Source organism: Carassius carassius, chromosome 34, assembly GCF_963082965.1.
Source record: "Carassius carassius chromosome 34, fCarCar2.1, whole genome shotgun sequence".
Taxonomy (NCBI): domain Eukaryota; kingdom Metazoa; phylum Chordata; class Actinopteri; order Cypriniformes; family Cyprinidae; genus Carassius; species Carassius carassius.
The window spans coordinates 2,119,614-2,127,784 of record NC_081788.1 but is presented as its reverse complement, the minus strand read 5'-3'; the positions used below and the strand labels follow the sequence as shown (position 1 = coordinate 2,127,784).

At 41.2% G+C, this 8,171-nt stretch overlaps 1 protein-coding gene across 1 annotated transcript in view; it reads left to right on the top strand.

Moving 5' to 3' along the window:
* The first annotated feature begins 924 nt into the window (after positions 1-924).
* The window catches only part of LOC132115313 (guanine nucleotide-binding protein G(I)/G(S)/G(T) subunit beta-1-like), a 33,615-nt gene continuing 26,368 nt past the window's right edge, over positions 925-8,171 (top strand). The window contains exon 1 of the mRNA XM_059523710.1: positions 925-1,290. The gene's annotated coding sequence lies outside the window, so the exon portion shown is untranslated. The remainder of the gene's footprint in view (positions 1,291-8,171) is intronic.

Sequence of the window (8,171 nt, the reverse complement as noted above, 5' to 3'; positions counted from 1 at the left end):
AGCCTATCGTCTGGTTCCACTGACGTATGCGCACAGTTGAGGAACCCTTGCGCATGCGTAGTAAAGGTATAACCTTTGGGGAAAAAGGAGTTTTAAACCTTATTTTGGGGCAAAGTCATCAAAAGTTTTCAGCGATTTTTATCATATTTCACTGCTTTTTCTATACATGCTGTTTTTATGTCCCGGTGACCAGTGAAAGTGCAGTTCTGACTCTCTGCCCATTCATTTAGATAGGAGCTGCTCTTGTTATTCTGAAATAGATGCCCGGAGGCATTGCCAAGATGGCGGCCGAGTGGCACGACTTGCCTGAAAGGACTTTGACTGGACTCATAGTAGTAAGCCATTCCTTTGTGTATACATATCCTTAAAGTACAATTTTAGCTGTATTATTGTTTATACGCCCCTGTCACTGATAAAACCAAAATCACTGCCCCTTCTTCCAAATTGTTTTATTATACTTAACTTAAATTTAGAAACGGTCTGTGGTCTTCCCATAGTTTTTCAACTTAAATTAAGTGATCTTAATTAGATCTGGTAGATGATAGACTTCAGGCTACACCAAAAAATGTCTGTAAATACGATGATAATATCACAAATTATCCACTAGGCTTTAATGATAATAATAATAATAATAATAATAATAATAATAATAATAACAATGCATTTTATTTATAACGCGCTTTTCTTAGACACAAAGCGCCACAACAAATATAGTACAAATAAATAATAAAAAAACACAATAAAATATTAAGAAACAAACACTATCTTAAAAAGATTTGTTTTTAAAATTAAATTACTTTGTAGTATAATTACATAAAATAAAGTTTATTCTAACCACAGACTGATTTTCCTAAAATTAGGCGAAACAAGATTTCGCGCCGAAAGCGTGGAGTCGGTTGCGTGGTGACGCAGGCGCAGCGTGGGGTTTCCCAGTCGTGAGAGCAGGGTCACCGCGCCCATCTCTGCTGTCTGATGGCCGGAGCGAGCGCCTGACAGCGAGAACACAGAAGAACAGTCCAGCGCCGGAGAACGACGAGTGTGGGAAGTACAAGAAAGGCCGAATCTGGACCGAGCGTTGTGTTGACCACGTTCACTACAGGGCATCTGCGTGAGGCTCGCGTTATTTGGATCAGAATCAGCGCGGTTGCAGCTGTCGCGGCTGCGGGTTCGGGGAGTGCCGCTCTCCGCTGACTGACGGACGGACTGTCTGCAGGTCGGGCAGCTGTGGATCTCTCCTCGCGGTGTACAGTCAATGATAGATACACACCGAACTGTCCCGACAGAACACAGGTCAGTGTTTATCTGCTGCTTCCTCTTTAATGTTCCCTGATTGGCCTCGTTTGGCTGTTCTGGGGTCCGGTGGGGTGGGGGCCGCTGATGGACCCCTCACAAACACATATAACTGTGCGCTCGCGTCTGTCATTATGATCGTTTTCACATTACGTGCAGCAAATACCAAAATTTAATCATTACTAGGCCACATAAGTGGTTTAGTGTGTGTTAACTTCCTCAAATCACGGTCATGTGGCGGAGATGTGCTGTTAGCTGACTAGCAGCGCTCCTGGTTTAATATGTTCACGATGATCGATGCTAAACGCGGTCAGGTGATTTCTGTCATCGGTAAGTTAGCAGTGTCCAGTAACGGCTACAGAAAGCCGCATTTTGGCACGAAACTGCTAAAACGTCCTCTTTTGGCACTAAGTAATGTTTGGCCTTGTTGACGAATATAAATCCTGGTTTGCCGTGTTTTGAGCCTGCATTGGTGCTTATCTGACTGCTCATGATGATAATGATGATGATGGACAATGAAGATGGAGGATAAAGCCAAACTAATGTTACCTCCTCAACTTCTTCATCGAGGCGCGCTGTTTGTATTTAAATACCTTCTTTGCCCAATAAAGCCTCGATGAAGCGCTGAAACACACCCGGATTCGGGTGTTGCGTGACTGGCGGATGTGATTCTCCCGGTGATGTGTGTGTGTTTAAACCGTTCGTGTGTCTTTGGTTGTTTTGAACCGTGAGCCTGTGCTTTTAACGACCTTAAACACCAGTTAATGGGATTTTCTCTATCTGTTTAACGCGTGTGTGTATGTGTGTGTGTGTGTGTGTGTGAGTGATTTACGGTTCCGTTCGTGGAGGAAATGTGAATGAGGAAGAGCAGCTCTAGTGTGTATCATCACAGAATACACTCATATTGGTGTGATTGTGTTTAAATCTGCTCATGATGTGCTGAAACATGAACGCGGGAGCGCGCTCGTGTGTGAGTGTCAGCAGTGTGTTCATGTACTGAATGTGTGTGTGTGTGTGTGTGTGTGTGTGTGTTCACGGCCTACAGCTGCTGCAGCAACAAGATGGCGACTGATGAAGACACAGCCTGCCTCACACACACACACACACACACACACACACACACATGCTCTGATATATTGCTGAAAACATGGCATATGTAATCATCTCGTTCACATTATATTCAGTTTGGAGCTGCATCCTCTAATGAATCGGTCATTACACTCTTAATAGTGAACACACAATATAAAAGCATTCCCACAGTCATGGAAATAAGGCTGTGGAAACTAAAATTATGGAAATACTTCAATAGCTTAGTATATTAATCTGACATCAGTATTTTTCATGCCTGTATTATAAATATATAGAGACTAAACATTTCTGATGCCTTTTCTTTGCTGGTTGTGCACAAAAACAAAAAATCACCTCGGACCTCTTAGTGTGTTTCACAAACGAATGTTTTCTCCTTTTAGCTGCTTCTCTTTAACGAATCTGTCAAGAAACTCGTAGGTTTCCTGATTGAATCAGTTGTAAAACTAAGGCTTGTAAATATTTAAATTCAAACAGCTCTTAATGCGTCTGATGAGCATGTTGTCCGTGAGACTTGGTTTTATTTTAAATGTGTATTTTTACTCTACTCTTTGGCTTTCTTCTGTGACAAGTGGGTTGGAAACAGAAGGTTGGTAGAAAAAAAGTTAATCTGCTCTATTTGTGTTTTTCTGTAAGTGCCACCTACTGTCAGAGAGCGATGCATGTCTGCCGTTTACTACATAGACCAGTCGCTTGTGGAAAAATGGACAGAGTTTTCATGCCAGATATTCACATAAGAAAGAGCCGATGATTAAATCTTGATATCTGAATTTGCACTCAGATGCCATGTCCGTAATTTATAGCAAAATTCTTGCCATTAATTAATTCTTTAATGGATAAATTAAAATAAGTTATTACTCTACTAACTGTGTAACATCATTAATCAACGTGGTTGAATAACAGATTTGTAACATTATTGTTTTGTCAAACAGTCGTGATGTCATTGAATGGGAAACACATCCCAGGATGTTACATGAGATCTGGAATATCAGTTATATGTCTAAAATATCTTTATTCTTTTTCATTCGCACTTTACAAACAAAATTTGGCCTCTGACTCTTCCCTTAAGTGCTTATGAAATACTGTGGCTAATTAGATGTTTTTTAGCTAGCAGTACGAGTTCAGGGATCTCCGCTCTGTTTAATCTATTTTACAGTTTGCATCAATTCTGCAAAAAAGAAAGATGTCAGACATCTGCAGATTTAATTTGAGCCTGCACATCCGTCATGTTTCGAGGGATTCAGGCTGCTGTAAGGATGGGCTGCGCTTCGATGCATGCAATCTTATGTAACACAGCCCTGCACACATTCACACGACACTGACCTCATGAAAGAGGGCAAACAAAACTCAGAAGAAAACCTTTTTATTCATCATTTTCAAACCATATTAAATTCTCCCCGTGAGCATGATTCATATCGCTGGTCCACAGGAAGTGTGTCAAATATGTGACACTGTACAGGAACTGTAGAGAAGATCCCGCCTGCTCATTTACGCTATAAAGTGCACGAGCTGCTTATAAGCTCAAAACATTCTCCTGAACGCCGGCTTCGCAAGGTTCACACATTGTTGCTTTCTGAACGGTGTAAGTGTGCAGTTCATTAGCCAGCGTAGGGCCCTATCGTGTCCGCAATGTGGAAAACATGGACAGAATCGCGGAATTCAGTCAGAAAAATGGAATTGACTATATAACATGGAATGCTTGAGAAATTGCAAAGATTTGGAAAGTAGGTCAATAAGTTTAAATCAAAATGTGATATGGACTAGTGTCTGTAAATATAAAGCCACAAAAATATGACTTAAATATGAATCTTGCATGTTCTGCATGCATGTCTCTGTGTGAATGAATGGTGCAGATGCACAGTTTAGTTTACTACACACATAGTGAAGCATGCGTCACGCTCGCAGTGTTTTCAGCCTCTGTCCCCTCAATATACGAAGACACATACACATCATCTGTAAAACTGCTCTGAAAGTCATTTCATGAGCCTTTTACCAAGAAAAACTATCATATCTGATAACTATCATAGTTTCTGTTTGTATATATGATATGATATGATATCATCATATCATATATACAAACAGAAACTTAAGGTGTCTTCACACTTGTCTCTTTTGGTTCGAATAAAACAAACTCTGGTGGTTTGCTCTGTTTGTGCGGTTCGTGAGTAAGTGTGAATCTGGCATCCGAACCCTGCACCAACGCTGAGCCGACTAATCGATGAAGAGGTACTTTGATATCAAACACCGATCGGCCTGCGCAGCACTGCTAGAAGTCGAAAACAGGTTTTGTTTGGGGTGTTCAATGAGTTCGCTAAATATACGCCGTTCAGCCCAACCAATCAGCAGCCCAACCAAATTGTAGGGAAGTCGTGGCCTAATGGTTAGAGAGTCGGACTCCCAATGGAAAGGTTGTGAGTTCGAGTCCCGGGCCGGCAGGAATTGTGGGTGGGGGGAGTGCATGTACAGTTCTCTCTCCACCTTCAATACCTCGACTTAGGTGCCCTTGAGCAAGGCATCGAACCCCCAACTGCTCCCCGGGCGCCGCAGCATAAATGGCTGCCCACTGCTCCGGGTGTGTGCTCACAGTGTGTGTGTGTGTGTTCACTGCTCTGTGTGTGTGCACTTTGGATGGGTTAAATGCAGAGCACAAATTCTGAGTATGGGTCACCATACTTGGCTGAATGTCACGTCACATTCACAATGTCACTTCACAGATTGTGAACGTATGACTATGCCTTTAGGTTCGCTGTCAAAAATGCCAGTGTGACAAAAATGTGACCAATGTATTTCATACTGCAAAGATAGATCTACTACTAATAGTAAAAGTATTATTAAAACTGGAACAATCACAATTTTTCTTCCATGTTTTAATTTTAACTGTAAACCTCTGTTGTGCATCACGTTGTTTGCCAAAAACGGAAGGGTTCAAATTGGCAGCATTACAAAACACGTAAAGATGCAGAAAGTACGTGAAGCCTGTGATTATTTGTTGCTTTTGTTGTAATGCATTTATTTCCTAATCTCATTTTATCCCACTTCATGTTTTCAGCCGCTGCTCTGAATAGGATTAAATTGTTCCCATTTGTAGATGGAGGCTTCCAGGATTATGGGTTTGGTCAGTGATAGTGCTGATTTGACTCGTGTCTGTTTTATCCAGCTGTCTCCACAGTTGATCTGTGATAATCCTTAAGCAAAGTTCATGCCCCTGCATGCTGTTGTATACTGTAACTTTGGCCCTCATGGCATCTGTTTGTTTGATGTGTCAGTATTTGTAGTTGCGTTACATAATCTGTATGAACGACGAGGTCGTAGCGCATCGGCTCATGTTTGCCTTCTGATGAGAGCAAAATCAAAGCAGCCATCTCCCGTTCATCTAAAGCAGGGGTAACCAGCCAAACACAACCTGGGCCACCTGATTAGGGTGTTCAGGATTGGTCTGTTGGCATGCTTTCATACGCATGTGAACACAGGACACCAGAAACACTCACGTGAAGTTGTTTTTGGAGTAGATTTTATATTTTTGCATTTGTAGTAGGGATGCAACAACTAATCGATAAAATCAATTATTATCGGTAATGAAAATCATTGATAACGATTAGGGCTGTCACTTTTGAGAAAAATCAAATTCGAACGGGTATCGAATATCATGCAATGTATTCGAATATATTCGAATATCTACCCCCTCACAACATAAAAACATAAAAAAACAAACGGTCTAATCATAAACTGTAAAAAATGCGCTACGGATGGCATTTTAAAAACCGGATATTTTATTTATAGTTCGATTACGGATATTTCACGTCATGTTCGAATGCATATTCGAATATGGAATAAAAAGTGACAGCCCTAATAACGATTCTCATTATCGGTAAGTCGGGTCTGTCCACAGTGCAGCCGGTCGCATTAAATTACAGAACTGAATAAGACATTTACAAATATTGAAGGAAACAGAATAAGCTCCTGCAGGAAAAGTTTGTGATCCAAGCTGCCCAAAACATGATCGATCTTTATTTTAAACTTCAAGCTAATGCATGTCAGGCACTTTGACAGATACGTGTGTGCGTCCTCGGTGCAAAAAAACCTTTAGTTAATGGTCATATCATATCTGTAAATGTCACTAATTCATGCAAGCCTTTCCATTTTTGCGTAAAGTCCCATCCTGACAGTCTGTGTTAAGTTGAAAACTTTACTGAAAGAGCACCGGCGTTAAACCAATATATCTGTTGTTTAACATTTCTATTTATGTTTAGAAGTCAACATGCCGTGCGAGTGATTTATGAGAGTAGGACCTGTGAAGGGACATCAGCATGTAATTATCACATAATTAAAGTATCTCATGATTTAGAGTTGCTCCAATACCATAATTTTGGCTTTGGCAGTGTACCAGGCTCTGCTACCTCAGATTGAGCCATGTGAAATCATTTCTATCTTCCCCCAAAATCAGGGTTTTTTTTCTAGGTTTTCCCATTTTAAATTTTCTGGTTTCTGTTTTAATGGTTAAATAAAATTTTAGTAATGAAAAATCTACCAACGGTACTGTTTTAAAAGTTACACTTTTACAATAAACTCAAACGCAAATGTTATGAGTTAACGGGACATAGGTTTTTGACAAGAAGAAAATGAAATTAATTTTTTAGATGAGCTGCTGCTTTAAAACGACATGTAACCTAATGTACTTTAACAAAAGTGCTTCTCAAAATGATTAGGGACTTCTGTGTGTGTGTGTGTGTGTGTGTGATCATGCACACCTGTTGATCTCGTATAATTCTGGATGAGCACAGGACAGATGCTACTGACTCCTGAAGTGGCACACGATGTGTTGTTTACATACTGACTGGTTGGGAAAGTCCTGTGAATATATTGATCACACAAATTATACACCTGTGTGATTCCATGAAAGCAATAGTCATTTCACTGGGTGCTGTGTTATACAGTGATAGGTGCTGGTGGATTGTTTACGAATTTCCACCCATTTTGACACTAATCACTGCACTAAACCGGGTGTTTTTTGCAGAACATAATGATCAGTGTACATTAGCAGTGAACAAGGTGATCAGCAGTGGCCCAGTGCGGTCCTGACCCTCGCTCACGCAGACCTGGGCCAGCTGCCGTCCGTATTGTTGAGCAGCTCCGTCCTGCTTCATTCGGTCCTTATTTAACACTCCTTTTCCAGGCAACACTAACAGTGTGGAGTTAAAGTACTATTTTCAGATTAAGGAATGCAAAACTATTTTTAACCCGACCATGAATAAGGGCGAAGTGTTTCCCGCCCTGCCACTGCTCAGTCGGTCAAGACAAAAGAAATCCCATTTCATGTGAAGTTGTGAATGTGAGTTGGCTGTCTGAATTGAATGTGGTGAGAAACAAACCGCATAGTGGCATGAAAGCACATATTTCAGTAGGGCTGTCCTTGCATTCAAGCGTACAGTGCGGGCAGTGTTGTCTGATTCATGAACAGGGATCGTTCTGAGAGCTCAGTCTGAACTTGCTGAATCCGAGTGCTTCCTGAACCAACCTCCAACTCACCTGATTTACTGTAAGTTGTCTTTGCTGTCAGAGTAGCAGTGGTGCAATCTCTGGTGAGGAGCGGTGCTCACGCAGCCCAGCGTTGGTCCGTGCCATCATGCTCGTTTCCTCGCTGGTCGTTTGAATACAGGTCTGTTATCTGACATTCAGGTGCTGTTTTGAATAAGCAAAGTGGACCACAGAAGGACAGTACCGCCAGTGCTATGCTAATACACTTTTGCATGTGAAAATGCATTATTTGCATTGGGAATAAAGCTTTGCTTTCTGTT